Source organism: Perognathus longimembris, chromosome 27 (assembly GCF_023159225.1).
Source record: "Perognathus longimembris pacificus isolate PPM17 chromosome 27, ASM2315922v1, whole genome shotgun sequence".
NCBI classification, from domain to species: Eukaryota; Metazoa; Chordata; class Mammalia; order Rodentia; family Heteromyidae; genus Perognathus; species Perognathus longimembris.
The window spans coordinates 5,774,507-5,802,181 of NC_063187.1; the positions used below are offsets into that span (position 1 = coordinate 5,774,507).

The 27,675-nt window shown below is 39.3% G+C and overlaps 1 pseudogene; it reads left to right on the plus strand.

Annotated features, from left to right (window-relative positions):
• The first annotated feature begins 33 nt into the window (after positions 1-33).
• Positions 34-14,846, plus strand: LOC125342784 (annotated as a pseudogene).
• Positions 14,847-27,675: the final 12,829 nt, after the last annotated feature.

Consider the following 27,675-nt stretch of genomic DNA (forward strand, 5'->3'; position numbering starts at 1 on the left):
AATATTCACTCTTTTTTACTTAAACAACAAAACATGACGATGTCACTTTTAATACACTTTGGACAATTTTTAATAATGAATTGTAAGAAGAATGTGAACATTTTCCCTGCTTACCAGGTGGTTCAGTCTTTGAGAACTAATGCTTGCCACACTCTGGAAAAGCTAGTCAGTTGAATTATGGGTCAGAACTATTTGAAAACTTGCACAGGAACAAGAGATCACCCTGCAAGCCATCTGCCACAAGCCTTCTACTTCTCCAGGGAGAAGCTATGGAAGCAGATACGGAGCCTACCCCATGGCCCTTGAGAGCCATTCAGGGGCAACAGGTGTGAGTACAGCGTTCCCCGAGCCTCTCCATGCAGTGGCATCAAGGAGTCCTGTCCCATTCAAGCACCTTCCAGCTGGAGAGCCCTGTGGGCATCAGTGCCTGGGCAGGGCATGATTGTCTGCCATGCTCCCTGACGTCTGCAGCCAGGAGAGAGGAGTTTCACATGGTTGAAGTGAGGACAGTGCCCCATTGAGTCTGGCTGGTCTAGCACACAGTGGGACCTTCATCAAGGAGTTCTGAGCAAAGCTGCTCTCCTGCTGTGTTCAAGCAAACTTTCAGGGAGCAGAATCCTAAGGTCACTTTTATTAGCTCTTAGCTCTGTGACCTGGGAGCTAATAATTTTGAGCGGCTGTTTCCTCTGCTCTTTTCCTTCCATCAAGGAGGATGAAATAAGGTAATATACGGGACAAGAAGGGACCACAAAAAGGAAATGATGGAGATTCAAATTTCTGACTCAGTCTAGCCAGCTGACCCCTGAAAAGAAAGTAAAACAATGCCCAAGTAAAAGAGGAATCACGGGCACAAATAAATTATCACAAATACACTAACAAAAAAAAAAAAAAAAGCTAAAGTGTTAGTGTTAAAGCAGAGGTGAGTAAACGGCTTTGGAGATCAAGAATGCATTTCTAGATAAGAAATTTGGAAGTAAAATTGTCCTAAGTGATTGTGGCAAAGTGAGAAAAGGAAAATTATGGCTACCAAAATGAGTTTTTAATTGCTATTCCACTGTGTTTATAGTGTTTTATTTTTGTAACAATTTCCAGGAGGCACACAGAGAAGGACAGCTGATTCCTACAAGTTTGTCAAGATGTAACAATTTCCCTTAATAAGTAACAGGTAAGAGAAGGCTTAAAATCTACTTCTGTGTGGACCAACTTGTTGCTTTTAATTGGAGTAAAGTGGCCTCTTGTAAGACTCATTGATCCGCCCCAGCCCGGGCAGAGAAAGGACCCTGTGAGATAGTCTTGTCTCTAATCAGCCAGCAGTGTGCTGAGAACAGAGTTGTGTGGAGCTCAAAGTATGAGAGTGCTAGCCTTGAGCTGGAGAGCAGAGGGACAGCACTGAGGCCCTGAGTCCAAGTCCAGTGATGGATCAAGAGAAATGACAAAGGTGCATTTATAGCAACATGGAAAAGTCACTCCTGGGACAAAAGTGATGGAGCATTCAGAGGCAGGAAGCCACTGCTTGGATGGCAGAGATCGTGTCAGATCCTACAGTCACTCCTGTTTGGCCTTTCAAAAGTTAATCAGAGCTGGGAGCTCCTAGAAGAATAGTTCGTAGTCATGCCTTTTATTGCCCATGTGTATCTATTTTGTAACTGGACAGGAACTTGCCAGTCATCTGTGGTAGTGTGTAGTCAAACTAAATTTGTTAAATGAGGGATAGTTTAAAATCCCAACCCCCTGCATCTACTCAAATCCCTGACTGGCATTGAGCATATTAATCAGATATATCTGCTCAGCAAAGAAAGTTCGTGGATCTGAGATCTTGTACTTACTGTGATCTAAGGCCTGCAAAGATAGTTTAGGTATTGTTATGCCCTCAGTTTCCCCAGCCAGAGAGGAAAATGCATTTACAAACCAGAGTGCTAAAAGTCTACCATATTATATCCCAAGAAGAGGTCTGTGCAGTTGTTGAAAGGTTAGCTATTTACTCCAGTTTGGAGGAAAGTTCCTAGTAACTAGTCCTGACAACCCCTTGGTAAAGTAAACCAAGGTTCTATAGGTTCCTGGCTAGGTAAGTTGGATGCCCCTGAATCAGCATGAAGAAAATGAATGATCTCTGCCTATCAGATCCCCCTTCAAGTTAAAGGACCCAGAGTCATTTTTCGAAAAACAAATTCCTAGCCTTATTGGAAATATCTGATTACTGAAAGTTAATGCCCTAGAACATTATGGATTAGGGCCATTGCCTAAAGCTGTCTTGAAAGCTTTCCAATGATATACCAGCCTAGAACACCTAGTGTGCTTAAAAAGAAACCTGGAAATTACTAGGAGATTTCACTAAAGTCAGGATTTAGGTTAATTTAGGTACAGCTTCTCTACCCAGTTTATGTAGAAAGTTGTAAACAACCCGGAAGAATGTGTGACATTCTACTGGAGCCACAGGGATTCACTGCTGCCTGACATCACCATGGCCCCTGCCCATTCCATTAGAGCAAACATGAAGGACACTCTGATAGTAATTTAGAAGAATCTCCATCTTCACCCTGAGCACCCTTACCATGTAAAAGCAGATGGGACTCTATCACATGCAGCTGATTCCTGCTTGAAAGTGCATGGATCTGCTGAAACTATGATTTGGGGGGAACATTCTTGACTTGACTGGAGTTAACTAACTCTATTAAGAAAATTGCATATTGTAAGAGATTTTCAAGTAGACAATTCCATGGAACTGATGGCCTGCTGCTAAAATAGAGGAAACAAAATGGTTTCCTCTGTATAAGAACGGGATTTGAAAAGTAAGGATTGTCACCTGTCACAGAATGTTCAAGTAAGTGGCTGATGGTAGTAGTAGAATAGGGTATCAGTGGGGATAAAGAAGATGTTAGAAAGAGAATTAGGGAAAATAAGTGATTCCCTTCAGATTACAAAAAGGAAGACAATCCCTTGAAGGTGGTATCACTTGAAAATGGTATCAGTATGTCTTAAAATTAGAACTTATAAGTAAAGTTGGTATGTAGTCAAATTGGCTATAATATAAATTGGGTCAGAATAGGGGCTTTGGTGTGAAACTATGTTTACCTGTACCTGCATCTACAAGGCTAAGGAACTTGTGTGATGTCTTCTAAATGTAAACCAGAGAGAACTCCAGTAAATATCTGTAACTGCTTCATTCCCCTAGGAGATGTTTTTTCAAATTACATGAAGCCTGGATTTGCTCCTCATGTGTAGTCTTAAGAAAGGGGTGCTGTTTTCATGCCAATCAATCAGGAATTATTAGGGAAAGCTTGGCAATTGGTAGAAATATAACAGAGAGCAAAAAGAAGAGAACAGATATCAGCCACTATTCCCCTGGTCACCGTGGGCAACTCTCCTGATAGCTGTACTGATAAGTTCTTTGGTTCTACTATTTTGACCCTACCTATTGGCCCATCACATATCTCAATACCATCCCCTAAACATGCAAGCCATTGAAATGGACAGAGGGGACCATGATGGGGTCCCTTGGTCAACAGTAGAAGAGAGGAATGAAGAACCTGAGCAGCCGGTGCAAATGCATATTGTAGCATGGGCCTGACCAGGCCCTGAGGCTGCCTGGAACAACTGCAGAACATGTCAGTGTGAACAGCCTGAAAAAAATGAAGTCTAAAATAATGAAAAATATTGAAGGTAGCCAGAGAGAACTTCATTTGACCAGGGGTCAGTTTAAGTTAGAATGCTTCAGACATTGTGGCACAAAAGTAATGTATTGAAGTGTAGCCAGTGCATTTTGTGTTCCTGAAACATGGTTAATGTGTCCCCTCAAGCAAAGGGTGACTGGGGCGACACCCTTATGACCCAATCCAGATCAAGAGATAACAGAAAATACCTGAAGTTCCACATACCCCATGTAGCTAAGGATGACTGTGGCAGGCAACACCCTTGCCACCCAACCTAGAACATTTGTCTAAACCAACCTTTTCAAACCCATGAGCTAGCCAATCACCTTCACTAGACTCGTCCCCACCATGGATTAGGCCAATCATTCTTTTTTTTTTTTTTTTGCAACGTCTGGATATTTATTCATTAGACACTGAATGCACAATAGCAGCAGCTGGCTGAGTTTTCTGATGAGAAGGCATGGCTTCAGGAATATTCCTCTTCACACAGCTATCTTTGAAAACTTCAGTAACAACTCTCTTTATCCTAGTACAGAACTCAGAGGGTTAATGGCTTCCTATTTTTACTATACTATGTAGTCTTGTAAATTTCCCTGACTTTCCAAAACCTATGATATTGCCATTTTAAAAAATCCTTCTGAAAAATTAAGCACATGCACTTTAAATCATTCATTCATAAGTATCCTGGAATAGAGTAGAAGTCTTTAAGCTCATTAGAGATAGGAAATATTAGGCCAATCATTCTTAAGAATTATTTTATAACTTACCCGTAGTGTGATATGATTTGTTGTGTGATGATGTGACTCATGGAATGTTCCCCAAAACCCTATAAAAACCCTGATAAATGGAGGGTCAGGGCTCTCAATTAAGACTACTGTGTTGGTGATGACTGTGAGCCCAGGCTGGACATTGCAATAAAGACTCTCATGTGATTACAGCAGCTTTCAGCTCCTTGGTCATCTTTGGGGACCTCAAAATCTGGGCGGATGTTATGGAATTGGGATGGGTGAAGTGACCATCTGTGTATGATGCCCTAATAACTTTCTTTATTTGATTTATCTGTGCAAAGGATTTTTTTGTGTGACCGGTTCACTGTATGTCTGACAGGGTATCCTCTGGTGTAATCCACCTGCATCATCCCAAATGGCTTTCATACACATAGTTTTCTTGACAGACACATTGCACCAAAAACATCACAGATAACTTCATCCCAGGAAATCATGGCACTTGGGATAAAGAAGAGGAATGTGCAAACATGTTGTCCAAGTCGTGTTTTTCTCCTGCATGCTATGCCGCAGCTGCAGAGCCCCAGGAAAGGGTTTTACACATTCTTCCTGGGGATTCACAAGAGGCTTCATGAAAGGTGGGCTACAAGTGTATTTCTCTGTCAATAAAAAGACACACACACCTATACAAATATATATGGATATACGTTTCTGACACAGTGGGCCTCACTACCAGCTACAATTTCATGGTGGCAGAAGCTTCAGGGATGTGCCTTTTCGTTTTTGCACTTCTTCTCCTGCTTCTCTTCCCTGTCGGGTCCTTGGCTGCCACTAGCTGCTTTTCTACCATGAAGCAGCGAGTGCACATGGACGGTGATGTGATGATTGCTGCATATTTCCCTCTCCTTGTCTTGAGAGTCCATACCCGTGACAACGATGCTCCTGAGCATGAAAAGGAAAGGAAGTAAGTATCTCATCATTTTATTTCCTTTTACTGGTTTGTACTCAAGATGGGCTATGTCTGAGGGAAGTCTAGTTGCACACATGAATGCTCAACCCTTATCTCCCATTCCTATGCAAGACAAAAACCACAGGTTCATTATTTTATTTTGCATCTTCTTTTTAGTGATTTTCTGCTTGCTAGTAGGAAATGACTCTGGTTTCCTTCCATGTAGCTCTTTCTTTCCCTGATGGTAAGATCTTCATGACTTTACTTCAGTCTTATCCCCCTTTTGTTTTTGTGGAACCTACCCTTTGCTTTAGTGATCATTGCTACTGTGTTTTCCTATTCTATTTTTCATTTTCTTCATCTAAATCTTATTATCAAGGTGATCTCTAGAGAGCTGACACTTCCCTAAGTCAGGCAATGAGTCCATTTCTCTTTGAACAATCTTACCCCCTCTATCATATTCTCCTGCTTCATAACCTCAAAATAGCCTTCCCTCCATGTTGTGAAGTTCATTTCCAATACAGTGTCAAGTGAGGATCACGATTAAATTGGTTCACCCTTTGTCGCATTACTTCTCCTTGATTCTTTGATTCCTTTTACTAACCTGAGGTTTGTTATTTCTAGTTCCTTGCGAGGCATTGCAGGTTCTATCGTCCAGTATCTACCCCCTTAACTTGTTACATTTTCTGTCCCTATAGGTCATTTTTTCATTTATTCGCTTATTATTTCATTTTCCATTTTTAAAATTTCAGTGTAGACGTGATGTTTCAGAGGGTTTACAGTTACATATCTCAGTGAATGGGTACACTCTTGAACAATGTCACTCTCTTCCTCATGCTCTCAGTTTTCCCATCCTGACTTCTCTCTCCACCAAGCTATACAGTTTATTTCCACAATAGTTTCTAATAGATACCACTGCTAAATTGATTCACTTTGTCTCTTCCGTTCTGTGCTTTCCAATCCCATCCCCCATCAGATAAGCTTACACTAGAGAAAGCATAAGGAAATCAGAAACAGTGAGAAGATTGAATAAATGAAGGAAAAATGAAAGGAATAAAAGAAAGAAAAAAGAACATCCCCCAAAAAAGAGGGGAACGGGAGACCAACAAACAGTACACAAAAAACATATAAACTGATTTCTCATTCCTTGAGAAGCATTGCAAGTTTGTTAGTTCATATCAGTCCTCTTGAGTTAAAGAAAGTTTACAGTTTTCTTTTATTCCTCCTTTTTCAATATCCATCTGGTTTTCAGTTTCATTTGTTCCATGGGTATGTTTATTTCTTGAAATTTGTCTAGAAAAAATAATTCACTTTACCATGTGTTAATCATTTCATTAAACTGAAAACTTTTTAGTTAGTATGATACTATTTACTTATGATTGATGAATAATTCATTTGAATTTCATGTTATGTGTATATTTTCCTTGTTAATTTCTAGCTTTACCACAGTGTGTGTCTGCAAGGGCTCAACACACTTTCAACATTTGAAAAATCTGGTTACTTTGTGTCCCATCTCAGGATTTCTCCTGGAGAACATTAGTATGTTGATGAGAGCAGTTTTATTCAGAAGTTGGATGAACTTTTCTCTTGGTGGGTGTCAGGCTTTCCTAAACTAGTGTGAAATTTAATTCTGGTGCCTCCCTGTTGATTTTGTCTCCATCATCACTCCATTAAATCTTCAGCTATTATTGTATTAAGGACTACCTTCAAGTCTGCTTACCATAGTTCAGTGTTTGTATAATGTGTAAATACATATTTCAAATTTCTATTTCATCTTGTATATTCATTCACTTCATCATACTGTTCTGGACATGTCACTTTTTGTTCCTTTGATGACAGTCTATTGGATGTGAGGTGCTATATAGATACTCCTGGTTTCCTTTAGGGTGCATTTGCATGGATGGCACTTGCGTACACTCACTGAGGGCCACTGATAGGAGAGTTTATCGGCATCAACCTGTCCTGTGGCTTTGAGATATTATTCCTTTACCCACTCAAGCACTTACTGGTAGAACTTCATGCATTTCTTAGGAAAAGCATTATTACTTTTAGGCATTCTCAACCATTAAAAAAGCAAGCCTCAACCATCAGTATTTGCTTTATTAAATACTGTGGTCAACCTTTTCCTTATGGGTTAAGTCTTGCTTTCAGTTTACTCCTCCGTATGTGTATGTTCAATTAGATTTTCTTCAATATCACTATTTTCTTCTGTTTAGAAGTTATTTACAACATCGTAGGCTTCCACTGTAGAGTTTTGGGTATGCATGCAGTATATGTAGAACAAACTCATCATCTTATTTGTATTTCCATCTTGATTCCATTGTTTCCTTTTTCAAAGAATATGTGATGATTTCAGATTAATTTCTTTAGAATGTACACAAACACACAACACACACACACACACACACACACACAAACACACACCACTGCACATACAGACATAACAGAGAAAACAAAGTACTTTCAGTCTCCTTACTCCTTTGTTTTCTTGTATTTCCCGGATCTCAGTCTAAAAATATTGGGAACCTGGTAGTGGCCCATGCATTTTACACTGGTATTTTATCATGTATACCATGGTATTTATCATGGCATACTGGAGATTTCCATGTAAAGCTTGTTCATAATTTATTTGTCATTCCCTGTGTAGAAGGTTCCTCTGTCCATAATGAGTTACTTCGAGTTGGCTGCATCCTTTTTAGGTTGTTACATAAATAAGAATAAAATTCCTTCCCGTGATATTTGAGCTCTTGTTTTGGTTTTATCTCAGGAAGAGCTAGCTGTTCATTATGTTGGGTCTGTGAGTGGAGCAGGGTATAGGACCTTCTTTCAATGAGACCTTGCTTCTGAAAGATTACCTTAAATTGGGTATTTGTTAGCCTTGCCTGACATAGAACCCTATATCTTAAAGAGGGTGACCCAAAAGATTTTTCATATACCTACAGCTAGTTCCGCGAAGACAAAGACAATAGAATATTTGATGTCTCATGTAAGTCTATCCCATGTTTCATGGACAAGTTATTGTTTTGGTGCTTTTGATAATGGAGACTAAGCAAGGTCTTTCTCAGCTGAAGTAAGTTTGGCATAATGTTTTGGCATATTCATTGGCAGCAAAGCAAGCATTCAATTCACTAAAGTTGGAAGTTTGGAAATATACCTTTTACATTTCTATGGTTGTTACACAGGTTTATCTTCAAGAACTACCAGTTTATTTTGGCCTTGACTTTTGCTATTGAAGAGATCAACAAAAACCCTCATCTTTTACATAACTTGACGCTGGGGTTTGAGTTCTGTAATTTTGAATTTGATGTTTGGAATGAATTAAAAAGTGCCATTCTTTGCCTCTTTGGGAAGAACAACACTCTCAATTACACATGTATGGGACACAGCAAGTATACAGCAGTACTTACAGGACCATCAGCAATAACATCTGCCAAGTTTGGGACATTGCTGAGCCTCTATAGGTTTCCACAGGTGAGAGTGGAAGGAGTGGAGTAATATTTAAAAATGTCTAATTTGTTGACCTTTTAGGTGTTAGAGGATTAGAGGAAGACACTGGATTGATGATACTATGAAATTTTGAGATATATAAATCTAAGAATTTGTGAAAACAGGCTTATTTAAAGTTTTGCACCTTATTAATAATTTTGTTTAAAAAATAAATTAATGGAAAGTAACTTTAAAGTACACAGATATGTTGAACTCTGTGCTAGTGATTCACATCTAGAATCCTAGGTATTGATGAAAATTATTTCTAATCAGCAATATGTGAGAAGTAATGTGGTGATCAAGTGGTAAAGGGCTACCCTTCATGAAAAAAATGAAAAACAGTACATGAAGCACTGAGTTCTTTCCTCTGTTCTAGCACACAACTTAACACACACACACACACCCGTACACCCACGTGCAAGACATTATGTTGAATTAAGTCTAGTTCAGAAATAGAAAGGGGCATGTGTTCCATCATATGTGAAAAGTAAATCTAAACATGATAAGGCAATATGAAAGAGAGAACACACACATGTCCATATATATGTACATATATATGATTAATGTTCACAGTAGGGTATATATGTAAATATATCTTTATATATGGAAGTAATTCCATGACATAACTTCTTTAATTAACTAGCCATATAAAGAATTAACACAAGAAGGAAATGAAGCACATTTTGTCGGCAGGACATAGGTATTAAGGAAATTAGGGAAGAACCAGAGGAATATGGAGTAGGTAGGTGAGCAAATAGACTATAATATTCAATGTACATATGTGAAAATGCTACTAGGAAAGTCAGGGAATGTGCAATGTTGATATCAATGGGAGGAGCTGATTCAAATAATGACCAAGATCAAGAGGCATTGTACAAAAAAATTGACAGCTGGTACAGTGATTAAAAGCACATTTTTTTCAGAAACTGAAAGAAAACTTACATTCCACCTATTTCAACTGGTTACTGTATATACTATATGACTGAGGTTATGATGCTTTCAAATCTTATCATTCTTGAAACATCCAATTTTCATCCCTTTAGCTTTCCTTTGGGCCTTTTGTTCAAGTCCTGAGCGACCATAACACATTTCCTGCTCTCTATCAGATGGGCCGAAAGGACACATCAATGGCCACTGCCATGGTCTTCTTACTGCTTCACTTCAGATGGAACTGGGTGGGACTGCTAAATGTAGAGGACGAAAATGGCTTGTGGTTTGTTTCTGAATTGAAAGAAGAGATGGCCAAGAACAGAGTCTGTGTAGATTTTGAGCTAGCACTCCCGAACAATATTCTGTCCAATAAAACAAAACTGAAGGCAGTTAAAAACCAGGTTAAAAAATCATCAGCAAATGTCCTCATTATATATGGTGATAATGAATTGCTAATTGTTTTGCAATTGGCAATAAAAGGCAAAATTTGTATCGTGAATTCACAGTGGGATTTGACAATGAGTAGGGATTACTTCCTGCTAGGATCATCGCAGGTACCTCTCATGTTTTCACACCATCACCCAGATGTTTCCGGATTCACAGAGTTTGTCAAGGCAGTGAACCCTTCCAAATACCCTGAAGATGCTTTCCTTGCTCAGGTGTGGTATGTCTCTTTTAATTGCTCTAATTCTGAGTCTGACTGTGTAACATGGGAGAACTGTGCTCACAATGCCTCCTTGGATTGGTTGCCTCGGCACATTTTAGACACGAATTTGTCTGTGGACAGTTACAATATATACAACGCTGTGTACGCTGTGGCCCATGCTCTCCATGAGATGCTTCTTCATCAAGCAGAAGTACAAACCATGGGAAACAGAAAAGGGACAGTGCCTTCTCCTGCACAGGTAAGGCCTTCTGTGTTGGATGACACACCCCATAAATAAAATCACTTCCTACATAGTTTTCTTCCCATATGAAATTTAAGAATTAGATGTCTATTTTTCCAAAATCCAAGAAATAATATCTGGTTCAGTATATGTGAGGTCCTCTGGACATGTATCTTCATGCTCTTAAGGAAAAGCAGAAGATAATTAGGGTCAAGTTCTGTGTTTTAGAAACTGGTCAAATTACTGATGGCCTCAACATATGCAAAGCACATATTTTGAAAACTGTAAATTCAACTTTTCCTTTATAAGTTATATTTGTAATAGCAAAGGAAGACCTACTAAATAGAATTGTCCATATATTACCTAAGGGATCTATTTTTATTGTACTTTAGGTATTAAATTTTACAGTTCCTGAGTGGCAACATTCATAGAATTAGTGATTATGGCAAACTGTAGATAGGCAACTGAGAATCATGACATTCGTGACTATTTAGATGGACTGTGTTTCTCTTGAAAAGACTTTATCCCTTTGTTGAATGACCAGGATTCAGAAGGATACATTTTATTCCTGCATAGATTTTCTTCAGGGATACTTCATTAGGTGACTCTGCTATTGCTGCATTCTGAATCAGAAATGAAACCCCATCAGGAAATATTTTCTTCAAGTTTTCTGCCTTCACTTGTGATAGACTTCACCATAAGATGGGACTCTCTTTCAGCTGCACCCTTTTCTAAAGAACATACAATTTCACAATTCTGCTGGAGATCAGGTGATTTGGGATGAGAAAAGGAAATTGGAGGCAGAGTATGACATTGTGAATATTTGGAATTTCCCACAAAGTCTTCACCTGGAGGTGAAAGTAGGAAAGTTTTCTCCATATACTAATCAACTCTCTTTATCTGAAGAAATGATACACTGGACCATAGCATGTACAGAGGTGGGTGGGATTGAATTGTGATTATCCTTAAGGACATAAAACTAAGGAAAATTCACCCTTAGACTGTATATCTGTTTGGACTCCACCAACCTACTCCAGTAAATAATAGGTACTTTTGTAGCTGAGATACAAATATTACGGATTGAAGGCATTCCATGCAGGAACTTCTGTGAGACTCTTCATTTAACCACCATAAAATCAGGGCTGATTATTTAGGACTCATTCCTGCAATCCTCTGCTCAAGAGGAAGACATCCTCAAACCCAACATTACAGATCTGTTTGAATCTCCTGCTGGCAGATAAGTCTTTGGGACCCCTATCTCAATTGGCAAACAAAAACCTCAGGTGGAACTGTGGATCATGTCATAGAGGACTAACCTTGAGCAAAAACAAGTGCTCAAGGCAATGCATATACCCTGAGATCACTCCCCAAAACCAGCACCAAAAGATAAAAAGGAAATTAACAGTATCTAAATGTTATTTCAGAATGTAGTCATAAAATAAAAGTTGCATATTGCTTAACAAATGGTGAACACTGTGACAAAGTACACAAGGAATCACTTTACGTGTTTGCAAGATTTATTTTGCTTCCTTCTGTGGAGGTTTCATTCCAGGGTTAGTTGTTCTGCTAGTCATCTTTGGTGAGAGGAATCCTTGAGAATCTGTCAGAAGATTCTCACTAATGGCCATTGAAAAATTCAGATCCTATGATGTGTATGGGGATCATATAAACTATAAAGGGAGGTCTATTCTCTACCTTTCAGCATACTGTTCAAGTTTCAAAGATGATACTGACTTCTTGCTGTTCACTATTTCATGGATGAGTAGGAGACAGCATGCAATGACATGCTGGCCACTAGAACATACATTCTCACTGTGAAACTCTATTTTTAAAGTTCCCACAATTCTCAATATTTCAATAGGCTACACATCCAGTCTAGAGTTCATAAGCCTTTTGTAATCATGTGATTGGCAATCTATCACAGCATCCAACTCACTGACTGAATGTGTATGTACAGAAATAATATGCTTAATATTCTACTATTTAAAACAATAGGTTTTTTGGAGCATTTTACACATGTGTAAACAGTTACTCATATACATCTGATTTTCCTCAGACTCCCCACTCTGTCTGCAGTATAAGTTGTGGTCCTGGATTCAGGAAATCCCGTCAGGAGGGAAAGGCTGCCTGTTGCTTTGATTGTACCCCTTGCTCAGAGAATGAGATGGCTAATGGGACAGGTAAGTTCACTGCGAAGAGAGAACTCACTGTCCTAGTATCCCCAATCCGTGCAAGTCAATGCAAACACTGTGTGTAGGCGTGCAAAATCAAATTCTTCACTCCCTCACTTAGTAATTTAATTGCCACAGAAATTGATACTACTTGAAAAGAAAATCTTGGGCTCTGATTTACTTATAGGATTATTTTATTCTAGTCTGTTGTAAGTATGATTACTCAACTATTCAGTAATATATATTTAACCTCTATCATATTAAGTGCAAAACCTTTGAAAGATCAAAGACTCTATCTTCTTCAAAATCAACTTCCAACTGCAAAGGAAACACAGAACTTGCAGATGTTTAGTGCCTAGGGCAAAGACCAGTTGTTGGAACAGAGCAAATGCTCTGGGTAGGGTTGAGCATATTAGAAGAGGGTACAGGTGTTTTACATAGCATAATTTTATTCCTTCAAAGATTTGATTATCTGTTTCCTACTGGTGAGTACCAGAGACAACTATAACTGGTAAAGAGAAGGCCATAGTGTTCTTACTTTTATTGTACAGAGACATGAAGGAATGTGCAAGCTTCACTGTCCACAATTTTTTTTTGCCAGTCCTGGGTCTTGATCTCAGGGCCTTAGCACTGTCCCTGGCTTCATTTTGTTCAAGCCTAGCACTCTAAAACTTGAGCCACAGTGCCACCTTGGCTTTTTCTTTATATATTTTGCTGAGGAACCAAACTCAGGGCTTCATGCATGCTAGGCACTCTACCATTAGGCCACATTCCCTGTCCCACTGTCCACAATTTTGAGTGAAGGGTTTAAGTTTCACACTGAAGTCTGAGAATTAGGGTACATTGAAGAGGTGCAGAAAATTATTCGTAGGCTATTAGAAATGGCAGTAACTAATATCTTATTATCAATGCAGGTAAAACAGGTGAAATCAGACTATAATATGAACATTTGTCCAGAACATGATGAAGACATAAAAGTAATACTCAACATGTCTGGTAATAAACAGTAATATTTACTTATTCTACTATATATTCACATGTCAGAATTCTCTTTATATAGGAATGTCTAGTTGACTTTTCAGTAGTGCAAACTCACAAATACTTACTTGACTTCCTTACAAGATATGGAGCAGTGTGTGAAGTGCCGAGATCACGAGTATGCCAACACAAAGAGAAACCAGTGCCTCCTAAGAGCTGCAAGCTTCCTGGCTTACGGGGAACCCTTGGGCATGGCGTTGGCCTGCATGGCTCTTAGTTTATCACACTCACAGCAGCTGTTCTTGGGGTCTTTTTGAAACATCACAACACCCCCATTGTCAAAGCAAATAACCCAACTCTCAGCTACATCCTGCTCATCTCCCTCATCTTCTGTTCCTCTGTTCCTTGCTCTTTATTGGCCGTCCCAACTCAATTACCTGCATTCTACAGCAAACCACATTTGGAGTTGCTTTCACTGTTGCTGTTTCTGCTGTCTTGGCCAAAACTGTCACTGTAGTTCTGGCCTTCAAGGTCACTACTCCAGGGAGAAGGATGAGGTGGCTGCTGGTGTCAGGGGCTCCTAACTTCATCATTCCCATCTGCACCCTAATCCAGGTGACTCTCTGTGGAATCTGGCTGGGAACCTCTCCTCCCTTCATTGACACAGAAACACACTCTGAACATGGCCACCTCATCCTCCTGTGTAACAAGGGCTCCCTCACTGCCTTCTACTGTGTCTTGGGATACCTGGGCTCCCTGGCCCTGGCCAGCTTCACTGTGGCTTTCCTGGCCAGAAACCTGCCTGACACCTTCAATGAAGCCAAGTTCCTGACCTTCAGCATGCTGGTGTTCTGCAGTGTGTGGCTCACCTTCCTGCCTGTCTACCACAGTGCCAAGGGCAAGGTCATGGTGGCTGTGAGGTCTTCTCCATCTTGGCCTCCAGTGCAGGGCTCCTGGGCTGCATCTTTGTCCCCAAGTGCTACATCATCTTGATAAGGCCAGATAGAAACTGTCTGCATGGCTTCAGGAATAAAGGACATAGAAGTAGAAATAAGCATTGTGAAGATTAAACTTCTGGATTAGTATATGGATTTTTCTGCACTAATTCTACAGTCATTTAACAGTCTTATAATTGTATTTTTTCTAATTTTTGCTTCAATTAATATGGATGTATTATGATTTTTCTGACATATTGTTGGTTCCTTCTATTTAATATGCATTTAATCTTTATCCCATCTTCTTAGTGTCTTTTGAACTAAGTCCTAAGTGAAGGGCTGTGTTTTCACATACTGACACATAACACTGGTGAGTTCTGTCCTCTTGTGCTAAGTCCATCCCAGCAGGGTGTTCAGGTATCCTGATGGGTAGCAGCATGATGTAGCAGCATGGTAGTATTAAGAGAGCCACAAAGTGGGACTAGGAGACCCTTCATCTCACAGGATGAATGCTGCCAGTTCATCTCCAAGTGTCTTAGCAAAGGCAATGAAGTTTGCACATGAATTGTGATGCTTCCATAAGTTCTTCATTCTAAAACAAGGCAGACTTTCCACTAAATATCAACAAAAATTAGCCCTGCACAACATTTTAATATGTCTTGGTCTTCAGGCTTGCACTCAGGGCTTGTGCACTCTCCCTGAGCTTGTTTGCTCCAGGCTAATACTCTACCACTTTGAGACACAGCACCACTTCCAATTTTCTGGTGGTTTATTGGAGACAAGAGTGTCATAGACTTTGCTGCCTAGCTGACTTCAAACCATGATCTTCAGATAGCAGCCTCCAGAGTAGCTAGGATTTCAGGCACAAGCAAAGTGGTACCTGACATTGTGATTTTCCCCTCAGTCAAGCATGTCCTCAGACTTCCTCAAGGACAACAGTGAACTCTGAACCACTTGGCAGGATCTTAAGTGCAGCCTGCATAAGATTGAATCTAGACATCATGGCTCAGCCTCTTGACAGCCTCTTGACAGTTACTTCACTGGCCAAATTATTTCATACAGATGAATATTTGGCCCATAGGAAGTCTACTGTCTGTTGTATACCAAATACCCATGTTGGCCTCAAACCCATGACAATAGTCATCAGCACTGTCAATCGGGCTAGTAGTCTTTCATTAGCTATGCATAGCATCTGATTGCCACCACTGGGATGGTAACAAACAGCACTGGGTCTCAGTAGAATTGGGTTTTTAGAGACAAAAATCACCTGTACCACTCACAGGTGGTCAGGCAAGTTGGGCCAAGCAGGCATACATACAAAAGGAGAATTGCTGTTAGTGATCACAATTCCAGTAAACTCTGTTAAACAAAACAATGAAAGCAATACAATTCTTGGTTCTGGGTATGACTTGTGTCTGCTTATTTTTTGTCATTAACCCTAGATCTTTCCCTTTCTGGAACTTTCCCCCTTAACTAAAACATGCAACTGAGTGGTCTACCTCATTCTTTCTTGTGTAAAGTTCAAGCAGCTGTAGGTCAAGCTGCCTTGGGCTACTGTTATTAGGCCTAGGTTGGTCCTTTCCAGGCCAGCTACCTTGCCTATGCCTGCCCTTGCTAGGGACTCACAAGAGGCTTCCTGTACAACTTATGCCAAATATCCAATGTTATGCTCAGATTTTGGGGTCCCCAAAGACCACCAAGGGGCGGAAAGCCACCGTAATTACATGAAAGTCTTTATTGCAAGCTGGAGCATGGGTGCAGGATTGTCATCAACACAGCGCATCTGAATCGAGAGCACTGACCCTCCATTCACCAGGGTTTTTACAGGATTTTGAGGAACATTCCATGCATCACATCATCACACAGCACATCAGGACACATCACGGGAAAATCACAAAACAGCATACAACTTGCCTCAAATCATTTCCTATCACAGGAGACTTAAAAAATAATCACTAAGAATGATTGGCCTAATCACTGTGGGAACAGGCCTGCTGAAGGTGGTTTGCCAGCTTATGGGGTTCAAAATGATTGATTTAGACAAATAATCTGGGTTTGGTTGCAAGAGTGTCACCCAAATGATCCTTAGATTGTGCGGACACATTAACCATGTTTCAGGAACACCACACACATTGGCCATACCTCAATACATTTCCTTTGTGCCACAATGGCTAGAGCTTTCTAACTTTAACTGACCTCTCATCAAATGAAGTCTCTCTGGCTACCTTCATTATTTTACACTGCATTTTGTTCAGGCTCTTCACATTGATATTTCTGCAGTTATTCCAGGAAGCCACAGGGCCCGGTCAGGCCTAATCTACAATATAGAGCTGTACCGGCAGCTCAGGTTCTTACACAACTCCTGTTTTGGAGGACTCCCAAAGCAGATATCAGGGTAGTCACCCACAGTGACCATGTGAATAGCAACTGATAAAAAAAAGAAACAGCATCCTTTTCCTACAGCAACTTAGGGTCCCATGCTCACACTTCGTTTCACTGTTTCCACCTGTTCCTCATCATGTACATTATGAAAATAACTGCATTTATGTCTGTAAAGAGCGCACAAAAATTGTTTGAACAAGAAATCTAACAATATAAATGTGCAACACAGTTTTGGCATTGACCTTGAAATTTTGACATGTAATTGCTGGTTTCAGCAGCATCATTGCTTCATTAGGCAATAGCATATGGATGCATTTGTGGAGGCCTTTGTATATGGAATTCTCATGGAAAACTGTTGGAATTGAAGAACCTGAGCTGCCGGTGCAGCTCTATAATGTAGCTTGGGCCAAACCAGGCCCTGAAGCTTCTTAGAATAACTCTAGAACATGTCAATGTGAAGAGCCTGAATAAAATACAGTCTAAAATAATGCAGGTAGCCAAATAGACTTCATTTGACCAGAGACCAGTTAAAGTTAGAATGCTTTAGACACTGTGACACACGGGAAATGTATTGAGTGTGGCCAGTATGTTTTGTGCTTCTGAAACATGGTTAATGTGTCCCTTCAAGCTAAGTATGACAGGAGTGATACCCCTATGACATAGCCCAGATCAAGAAGTAACAGGAAATACCTAAATTTCCAAATGGCCCCTCAAGCTCAGATTGACTCGTGAGAAAACCTTGCGACCCTAGCCAGATCATTTGTCTAAACCAACCATTTAGAACCCCATAAGCCTGCCAATCACCTTCACCAGGCTACTCCCTGCCATTGATTAAGCCAATCATTCTTAATAATTATTTTATAACTTTCCTGCAGTGTGATATGATTTGCTGTGTGATGATGTGATGCATGGAATATTCCCCAAAATCCTATAAAATCCCAGTTGAATGGAGGGTTGGGGCTCTCGATTTAGACCCACTTCATCAGTGACAATCGTGAGCCCAGGCTCGATCTTGCAATAAAGACTCTTATGTGACAACAGCAACTTTCATCTTCTTGGTGGTCTTTGGGAAACCCAAAAATATGGTTATAACAATTGGGGGCTTGTCTAGAATATCCCCCACACCCCAGGACCCCTGAACCAGAGAGTCCAACACCGATCAGTGAGTCCTGTTTATGTGTGTTTATGTGTCTGTCTTGACCTGTAATTGGGGGGGGGGGGCTTAGAGTACCCCTTCTATCAGTAAATGTTGGCTTTGGCCTAAGAGAACACGGAGGTGGGTTGTCAACTGGGGTCCTGGAAGACATTCCACTTCCCTCCCTGTATTTTTCTTGGGGTTAAAATCCCCCTTCTATTTTTCATGGGGTTAAAGGCCCCCTTTTTGTAATTTGAATGCAGTGGGTATCTCCCCAAGATCCGGTGTAAGAGGCCAGTATTGCCCATTTTTAAATTTACCTTGCCTCTGGAGAAGTTCCATTTATGAATCCCATCTCAATTACAGACGGACCAGTAGTTTCTCTTTCTCCCCTCGAGAGTGTTTACAGGTGTTTTTTTCTGCAGCTACATTTACAACTCATATTGGCACCGTTTATCTCATGCTGTCTTTTATGTTTGTGTGTTTCTGTGTGTAACTACCTTTGGTAGTGGACTGTTTTATCGAGAAATGGGTCAGACTGAGACAATCTTGCTCTCTCTTTTGACTGACAACTTTAAAAACGAAAAAGAGGAAAGACTTTAAGTGTAAAACAAATTAAGGAGCGTAAACTAACCAAATTCTGTAGTACAGAATGGCCAGTCTTTGAGGTCGGGTGGCTGGTAGAGGGAACCTTTGATCTTGCCTTTATCCAACGTGCAGTAAAGAATAGAGTTTGGTCTCCAGGAAGAAATGGCCACCTATACCAACTCCCATACCGTCTGGTTTGGGAAGATTTAGTTGAGACTTCCCCTTAATGGTTAAAACCATTCTTGCCTCCTCAACATCAGGAACAGGCGTCACATACAATCCTGATCTTCTGAGACTGTCCAGCCAGGACAGAACGAAATGGAACTAAAGAAGGGCAAAATGACTGGCACAAGTGCATGGAATTTGAGCAAACCTGGTTCAAACAGCTGGCTAATCTTAGAAAATTGTAAAATGCTTCGAGCTAAAATTGGGCTAGAGACTAGAGTCAAGTATTCGGTGGGCTGCGTTTAACTCCAGGTGACCCCCAACTCAGCCTTCCTCAGCAAAAAGTATTTGGTGTGCTAAAATGTTTGACTAAAACTATCAAGCGCTGGAAAATGAGGCTGGAGAATGCTAAATTCATTTGTGAAAAGTTTGTCTTACAATTTGGGTGTTGCAGGAGTAAGATTGGCAAAAATACCTTTTGCCACTGGAAAATGTATGGCCAATGTTTATTTTGCATGCTTTAAGATCTTTTGAATATGTGTGTGTGTGTGTGTGTGTGCATGTATGAGTGTGAACATGTTCAAGACTGTTAGTATGATGTAAAATTGAACGAGTTTAAGTTTAACTTGAAATGTTCATCAAGTTTGGGTGTTACCAAGTGTTTTCAAGGACTATTACATTGTTTTAAAGAGCAACTAAAAGATTTCTAAGGATTCTTAAATTTACAATTTAAAAATTAAATATCTTAAAACATAAGACTGTTTGCACTGTAATCAAGTTATCTGGTTTAGCAAAAAAAAAGTCATTGGGGTCTTGAATTTGTTTTTCTTTGTTTAAAAAATCGGGACGAAGTGTCAGAAATTTGGATGTAAAGGTTTATCACTGTTAAAAAAAAACAAAAACCTACTAGAGTTTCTCAGTCAGAGGCCAATAGGAAAGGACAGGAAAAACCTAGGATGGGCCTGTGTGCCTATCCACAGGAGTGATGGGTGATCTGCCAAAGGTGCAGCTTAGCCAGTCCACGTGGCGGCACAGGCCCTGGAGGGATTCCACGTGGTGGGACAGAAATAAGGGGGAGTCCATTCTTGGTGGAAGAGGGCCAACTGGCACCAAGGCAGTTCATCAAGCTCTGAGGAGTAGGATGGTGATAGGCCGTTCTGTAGGCAGGCTAATGCAGGCCTTTCATTTGTCTCTTTTGTTTTCAGGAGAACAGTGGAAACCTGGTGGTTAAAATGAAAGATTTGACTGGAATTTCAAAAACTGCCCTTTAGGATGGATTATTAATATTGGAAAACATTAAAGGAGGAATAAAAGGTTTATTTGTATTTTGCAATTTGGATGTATTGAAAAAAAACAAAGATGCCAAATCTCGATTCTTGTGTTGGTAATTCTGGTGTACCCTGTTGAATGTATTTTTGTCAAAATTGTTTTGGGGTCTGTTTAATGATTCAGGTACTGAATTTTATGTGTATACTGGGATGTAATAGTAAGACTCTTAACTCTCTTAAGTTACATATAATCAGGAAAGAATTTTAATATATATATTAAATGAATGGGGATAGAAGTAGACTCTCATTAACTGTATGTAGAAAAAAATGGCAAAATGGGCAAACGTTTCTCATTAATTTGTTGGAAAGCTGAATGGATAAGTATTTCTCATTTAGTAATTGTAATTCTCACATTAAGGAAAAATTGTCATTTAAATTTAAAAGTCTTCATGCAGTGACTGGGACTGAAGAAAAAAAAATGGCACTTTTAAAACTGGCAGCCAAGAGGCAAAGTGCCACCGGGTTTCAGAGTATTGAGGTGTGGCCAGTGCATGGTTACTGTCTCCCTTCAAGGTAAGGATGACTGGGGAGACACCCTTATGACCCACTCCAGATCAAGAGTTAACAGAAAATACCTGAAGGTCCACATGCTCCCTCTATCTAAGGATGACTCAGGCAGGAAACACCCTTGCGACCCAACTTAGATCATTTGTCTAAACCAACCACTTAAAACCCCATAAGCTAGCCAATCACCTTCACCAGGCTCATCCCAACCATTGATTGGGCCAATCATTCTTATGAATTATTTTTATAACTTTCCCGCAATGTGACATGATTTGCTGTGTGACAATGTGACTCATGGAATGTTCCCCCAAACCCTATAAAATCCCTGCTGAATGGAGGTTCAGGGCTCTCGATTAACACCCACTTCATTGATGATGATTATGACCACAGGCTGGACATTACAATAAAAACTCTCATGTGATTACAGCTCTTTCCGTTCCTTGGTGGACTTTGGGGACCCCCAAAATCTGGGAATAACAGAATCAGCAATGTGCGGTAGATGTTATGGAAAAGGCGTGGGTGAAGTGACCTTCTCTGTGTGATGCCCTAATAACTTTGGTTATTTCATGTGTCCATGCAAAGACTTCCTTTGTCTGACTGGTTTACTGTATGTCTGACACAGTATCCTCTGGTGCAATCCACTTGCATCATCCCAAATGGCTTTCATACACATACTTTTTGTGACACAGATGTTAGATCAAAGTTAAGGATAATTCCATCTCTGGCTCCTCACCATCTGTCATCTTGAAGGAAATGATGACACTTGGGATGAAGAAAGAAAATATGCAAACATGTTGCCCAACTCATGTTTTTCTCCTGCATGCTAGGCCGCAACTGCAGAGCCTCAGGAAAGGTTTTACACATTCTTCCTGGGGATTCACAAAAGGATTCGAGGAAAGGTGGGCTACAAGTGTCCTTCTCTTTCAATATAAACCACACACACAACACGCACACACACACACACACACCTATAAATATATATATGAATTTACATATCTAACACAGTAGGCCTCACTTCCAGCCTCAATTTCAGTTTGGCAGATGTTTTAAGGATGTGCCTTTTGGATTTTGGACTCCTTCTCCACCTTCTTCTCCCTGTTGTGTCATTGGCTGCCTCTAGCTGCTTTTCTACTGTGAAGCAGCGTGTGCACATGGACGGTGATGTGATGATTGCTTCTTATTTCCCTCTCTACATCTTGAGAGTACCTAGCCATAACAAAGATGCTCCTGAGCATAGAAAGGAAAGGCTGTAAGTACCTCATCATTTTGTTTCCATTTATTGATCTCTTCTCAAGATGGGCTATGTCTTAGGAAAGTCTAGTTGCTCACAAGAATGCTCTACCCTGATCTCCCATTCCCATGCAAGACAAACATCTTTCTTTGAGTGATTTTCTGCTTGCTAGTAGGAGAGGACTCTGGTTTCCTTCCATGTAGCTCTTCCTTTCCCTGAAGGTAAGATCTTCAAGATTTTACTTCAGTCTTAGCCCCCTTTTGTTTTTGTGAATCCTATTCTTTGCTGTATTGGTGATAGCTACTGTGTTTTCCTATTTGATTTCTTTTTCATTTTCTTCATCTAAATCTTCTTATAAAGGTGATCTCTAGAAAGGGGAAAGTTACCTAAGTCAGGCAATGAGTCCATTTCTCTTTAAACAATGTTACCCACTCCTTCATATTCTTCTGCTTCGTAACCCCCCAACAGCCTTCCCTCTGTGTTGTGAAGTTCACTTCTAATACAGTGTCGTGAGGATCACAATTCAGTTGGTTCACCCTTTGTTGCATTACTTCTCCTTGATTTTTTCATTCCTTTTACTAACCGAGGTTTGTTATTTTTAGTTTCTTGAGAGGCAATGCTCGTTCTATCATCCAGTATCTACCCCCTAAACTTAAGCAAAGCTTGTTACATTTTCTGTCCATATAGATCATTTTTTATTTATTCGTTTATTTCTTTGTCCATTTTAAAAAATTCAGTGATGTTTCAGAGGGTTTACAATTACATATCTCAGGGAATGAGTACACTCTTGAACAATGTCACTCCCTACCTCATTCTCTCAGTTTTTCCCATCCTGACTTCTCTCTGCCCCAAGCTATACAGTTTATTTCCGCAAAAGTACAGTAACCGTGGTCTTGATTAAAATAAAGGTTAGTTTCTTCTTATTCCTCCTTTTTCAATACCCATCTGGTTTTCAGTTTCATTTGTGCCAGGGGTCTGTTTACTTCTTGAAATTTGTCTAGAAAAAATAATTCAATTTAAGATGCTTTAATCATGTAATTAAATTGCAAACTTTTTATTTATTATTATATAATTATGATTGATGAATAATTCATTTGAATTTAAAGTTATGTGCATATTTTCCTTGTTAATTTCTAGCTTTAACACAGTGTGTCTGCAAGTGTGCAATACTTTTAACATTTGAAAAATCTGCTTGCTTTGTGTCCCATCCCTGGATTTCTCCTGGAGAACATTACTATGTTGAAGAGAGAGGTTTTATTCAGAAGTTGGATGAAATCTTCAGTTGGTGGTTGTCAGGCTTTCCTAAACTAGTGTGAAATTAAATTCTGGTGCCTACCTCTTGACTTTGTCACCATCATCACTCCATTAAATCTTCAGCTATTGTTGTTTTAAGGGCTACCTTAAAGTCTGCTTACCATTGTTCCGTGGTTGGATACTGTGTAAATACATATTTCAAATTGCTATTTCATCTTGTATATTTGTTCCCTTCATCATGATATTACAGACATGTCACTTTTTGTTCCTTTGATGAAAGTCTATTGGATGTGATGTGTTATATAGATATTTTTGGTTTTCTTTAGGCTTCATTTGCAAGGATTGCCCTTGCTTATACTCACAGAGGGCCACTGATAGTAAAGTGACTTTCTTGGCATCAACCTGTCCTGTGGCATTGAGATTTTATTCATTCAGCGACTCCAGGACTTACTGGTAGAACTTCCTGCATTGCTTAGGACAAGCATTTTTACTTTTAGGCATTTTCAACCATTATAAAAAGGAGCCACCCATCAAAATTCGCTTTATTAAATAGTGTTGTCAACCTTTTTCACATGTTTTCAGTCTTGCTTTCCGGTTACTTATGTGTATGTTCAATTAGATTTTCTTCAATATCACAATTTTCTTCTGTTTAGAAGTTATTGACAACATGGTGGGGTTTCACTGTAACATTTTAGATATGCATGAAGTATATGTCGAACAAACTCATCGTCTTATTTGTATTTCCATCTTGCCTCCATTGTTTTCTTTTTCAAAGAATGTGAGATGATTTCAGATTAATTTCTTTACAATGTGTACACACACACACACAAACACACACAACACTGCACATACAGACATAACAGAGAGAAAAAAAAGTACTTTAAGTGTCCTTACTCTTTGTGTTCTTGTCTTTCCAGGATCTCAGTCTAAAAATACTGGGAACACGGCAGTGGCAACTGCATTTTTACCTTGATATTTTATCATTGTATACCATGGTATTTATCATGGGATACTCAGGATTTTCATTTAAAGCTTGTTCAAAATTCATTCTTCATCTCCTGTGTTGAGGGTTCCTCTGTCCATAAGGAGTTACTTAGAGATGGCTGCATCCTTTTTAGGTTGTTGCATACATAAGAATACAATTCCCTCTCCTGATATTTGAGTTCTTCTTTTGGTTGATATCCTAGGAACTGCTGTTCAATATGCTTGGTTTGTGAACAGAGATAGCAATAGAATCTTCTTTCAATCAGACCTTACTTGTGAAAGTTTGCCTTAAATTGGGTATTTGTTAAACTTGCCTGCACTGTATTCATATATCTTAAAGTAAGTGACTGAAAAGACTTTTCCCATAGCTAGAGCTAGTTCCTCAAAGATAAAGACAATAGAATATTTGGTGTTTCATGTATGTCTATCCCATGTTTCATGGACAACAGGTTATTGTTGTGGTGCATTTGGTAATGGAAAATAAACAAGCTCTTTCTCAGTTGAAGTAAGTTTTTGAATCTCACTCAAGACAAATTCCTTTCATATCCTTTCCTAATCCCATCTATAAGCAGAAGACATTACCTTCATATTCTACTCCCATTTTTTGCATATGCATTGGCAGAAAAGCAAGTATTCAACTCACTAAAGTCATAAGTTTGGAAATACTCCTTTTATATTTCTATGCTCGTTACACAGGCATATCTTCAAGAACTACCAGTTTGTTTTGGCCTTGACTTTTGCTATTGAAGAGATCAACAAAAACCCTCATCTTTTACATAACTTGACGCTGGGGTTTGAGTTCTGTAATTTTGAATTTGATGTTTGGAATGAATTAAAAAGTGCCATTCTTTGCCTCTTTGGGAAGTACAACACTCTCAATTACACATGTATGGGACACAGCAAGTATACAGCAGTACTTACAGGACCATCAGGAATAACATCTGCCAAGTTTGGGACATTGCTGAACCTCTATAAGTTTCCACAGGTGAGGGTGGAAGGTGTGAGTAATAGTTAAAAATGTCTAATTTGGTGACATTTCAGGTGTTAGAGGAGGAGATGAAGAAACTGAATTGATGATCCTACGAAATTTGGAGAAATAAAAATCTAAGAATATGAGGTCATTGGTTATGTACAGTCCCATTATTTGGAAAGGAGATGGAAAAGTTAGAGCACAACAAAAGGCTTATTTAAAGTTTTGTACCTTATTAATGATTTTTGTTAAAAATAATCAGTTACAGGAAAGTGACTTTAAAGTATAAAGATTTGTTGAGCTTTGTGCTGGTGGTTCACATGAATAATCCTAGGTACCGAGAAATCTTATTTCTAACCAGCAACATGTGGAAAGTAATGTGCAGATCAAGTAGTAGAGGGGCAGCCTTCATGAAAAAATCCAAAAAGAGTATATGAGGCCCCAAGTTCTTGCCTCTGTTCTAGCGCAAAACACACACACACACACCCCTATACTCATGTGCAAAATATTATGTTGAATTAAGTCTAGTTCAGAAAGAGTAAAGGGGCATGTGTTTCCTCATATGAGAAAAGTGAATCTAAATATTATAATGCAATATGAAACAGATAACACATGTTCATATATATACATATGATTAATGTGCATAGCATGATTTATATATGTAAATATAAATATACGTTTATATATGGAAGTACTTTCATGGTATAATTTCTTTAGTTAACTAAATATATAAACAATTAACACCAGAAAAAAAGAAGCACATTTTGTCTGCAGGACATAGGTATTAAACAAATTAGGAAAGCACCAGAGGAATAGGGAATATGTAGGTGAGCAAATAGACCAAAATATCCAGTGTACATATGTGAAAATGCTACTAGGAATGTCAGGGAATGGGCAATGTTGATATCAATGGGAGGAGGTGAAGGAAATAATGACTAAGATCAAGAGGCATTTTACAAAAAAATTGATAGCTGGTATAGTGATTTCAAACATATTTTTTCAAAAAGTAAAAGAAAACTTACATTCCACCTACTTCAACTGGTTATTGTACATACTATATGATTGAGGTTATGATGCACTTAAATCTTCTCAGTCCTGGAACATCCAATTTTCATCCCTTCAGCTTTCCTTTGGGCCTTTTGATCAAGCCCTGAGCGACCATGACAAGTTCCCTGCTCTCTATCAGATGGCTCAAAAGGACACCTCAATGGCCACTGCCATGGTCTCCTTACTGCTTCACTTCAGATGGTACTGGGTGGCACTGCTAACTTTAGAAGATGAGAATGGCTTGTGGATTCTTCCTGAATTGAAAGAAGAGATGGCCAAGAACAGAGTCTGTGTAGAATTTGAGCTAGCAGTCCCAAACAATATTCTATTCCATAAAACAAAACTCAAGGCAGTTGATAAGCATCTTAAAAAATCGTCAACAAATGTCTTCATTATATATGCTGATAATGAATTTCTAATTGTTGTACAATTGGCAATACAAGGCAAAATTTGTATCCTGAATTTACAGTGGGATTTGACAATTAGTAGTGATTTTTTCCTGCTAGGGTCATCACAGGTACCTCTCATATTTTCACACCATCACCCAGATGTTTCTGGATTCACAGATTTTGTCAAGGCAGTGAACCCTTCCAAATACCCAGGAGACTCTTTCCTTCCTCACCTGTGGCTTCTCTCCTTTAATTGCTCTGCTTCTAAGCCTGACTGTGCAACATTGGAGAACTGTCCTCAAAATGCCTCCTTGGATTGGTTGCCTCGGCACGTTTTAGACACGAATTTGTCTGTGGACAGTTACAATATATACAACGCTGTGTACACTGTGGCCCATGCTCTCCATGAGATGCTTCTTCATCAAATAGAAGTACAAAGCATGGGAAACAGAAAAGGGACAGTGCCTTCTCCTGCACAGGTAAGGCCTTCACTGTTGGATGGCACACCCCATGAACAAAGTCATTTCCTACATAGTTTTCTTACCACATGAAATTATAATAATGTATGTCATTGTCCAAAACCCAAGAAATAATATCTGGTTCAATGTAAGGGAAGTCTTCTGGACATGTATTTCCAGGCTCTTAAGGAAAAGCAGGAGATAATGAGGGTCAAGCTTTGTGTATTTGAAATTCAAATAATTACAAATATCCTCGACATATTCAAAGCACATATTTAGAAAACTGCAAATTCACATTTTCCCTGTAAGTTTTGTTTGTACTAGCATAGGATGACCTACTACATAGAATTGTCCATATATTTCATAAGGGATCTAGTTTTATACTAATTTAGGTATTTAAATTTTACCATTCCTTGACTGGCAACATTCATAGAATCAGTGATTATGGCAAACTGTAGCTAGGCCACTGAGAATCATCTCTTTTTTAACTATTTAGATGGACTGGGTTATTCTTGAATAGTCATTATTC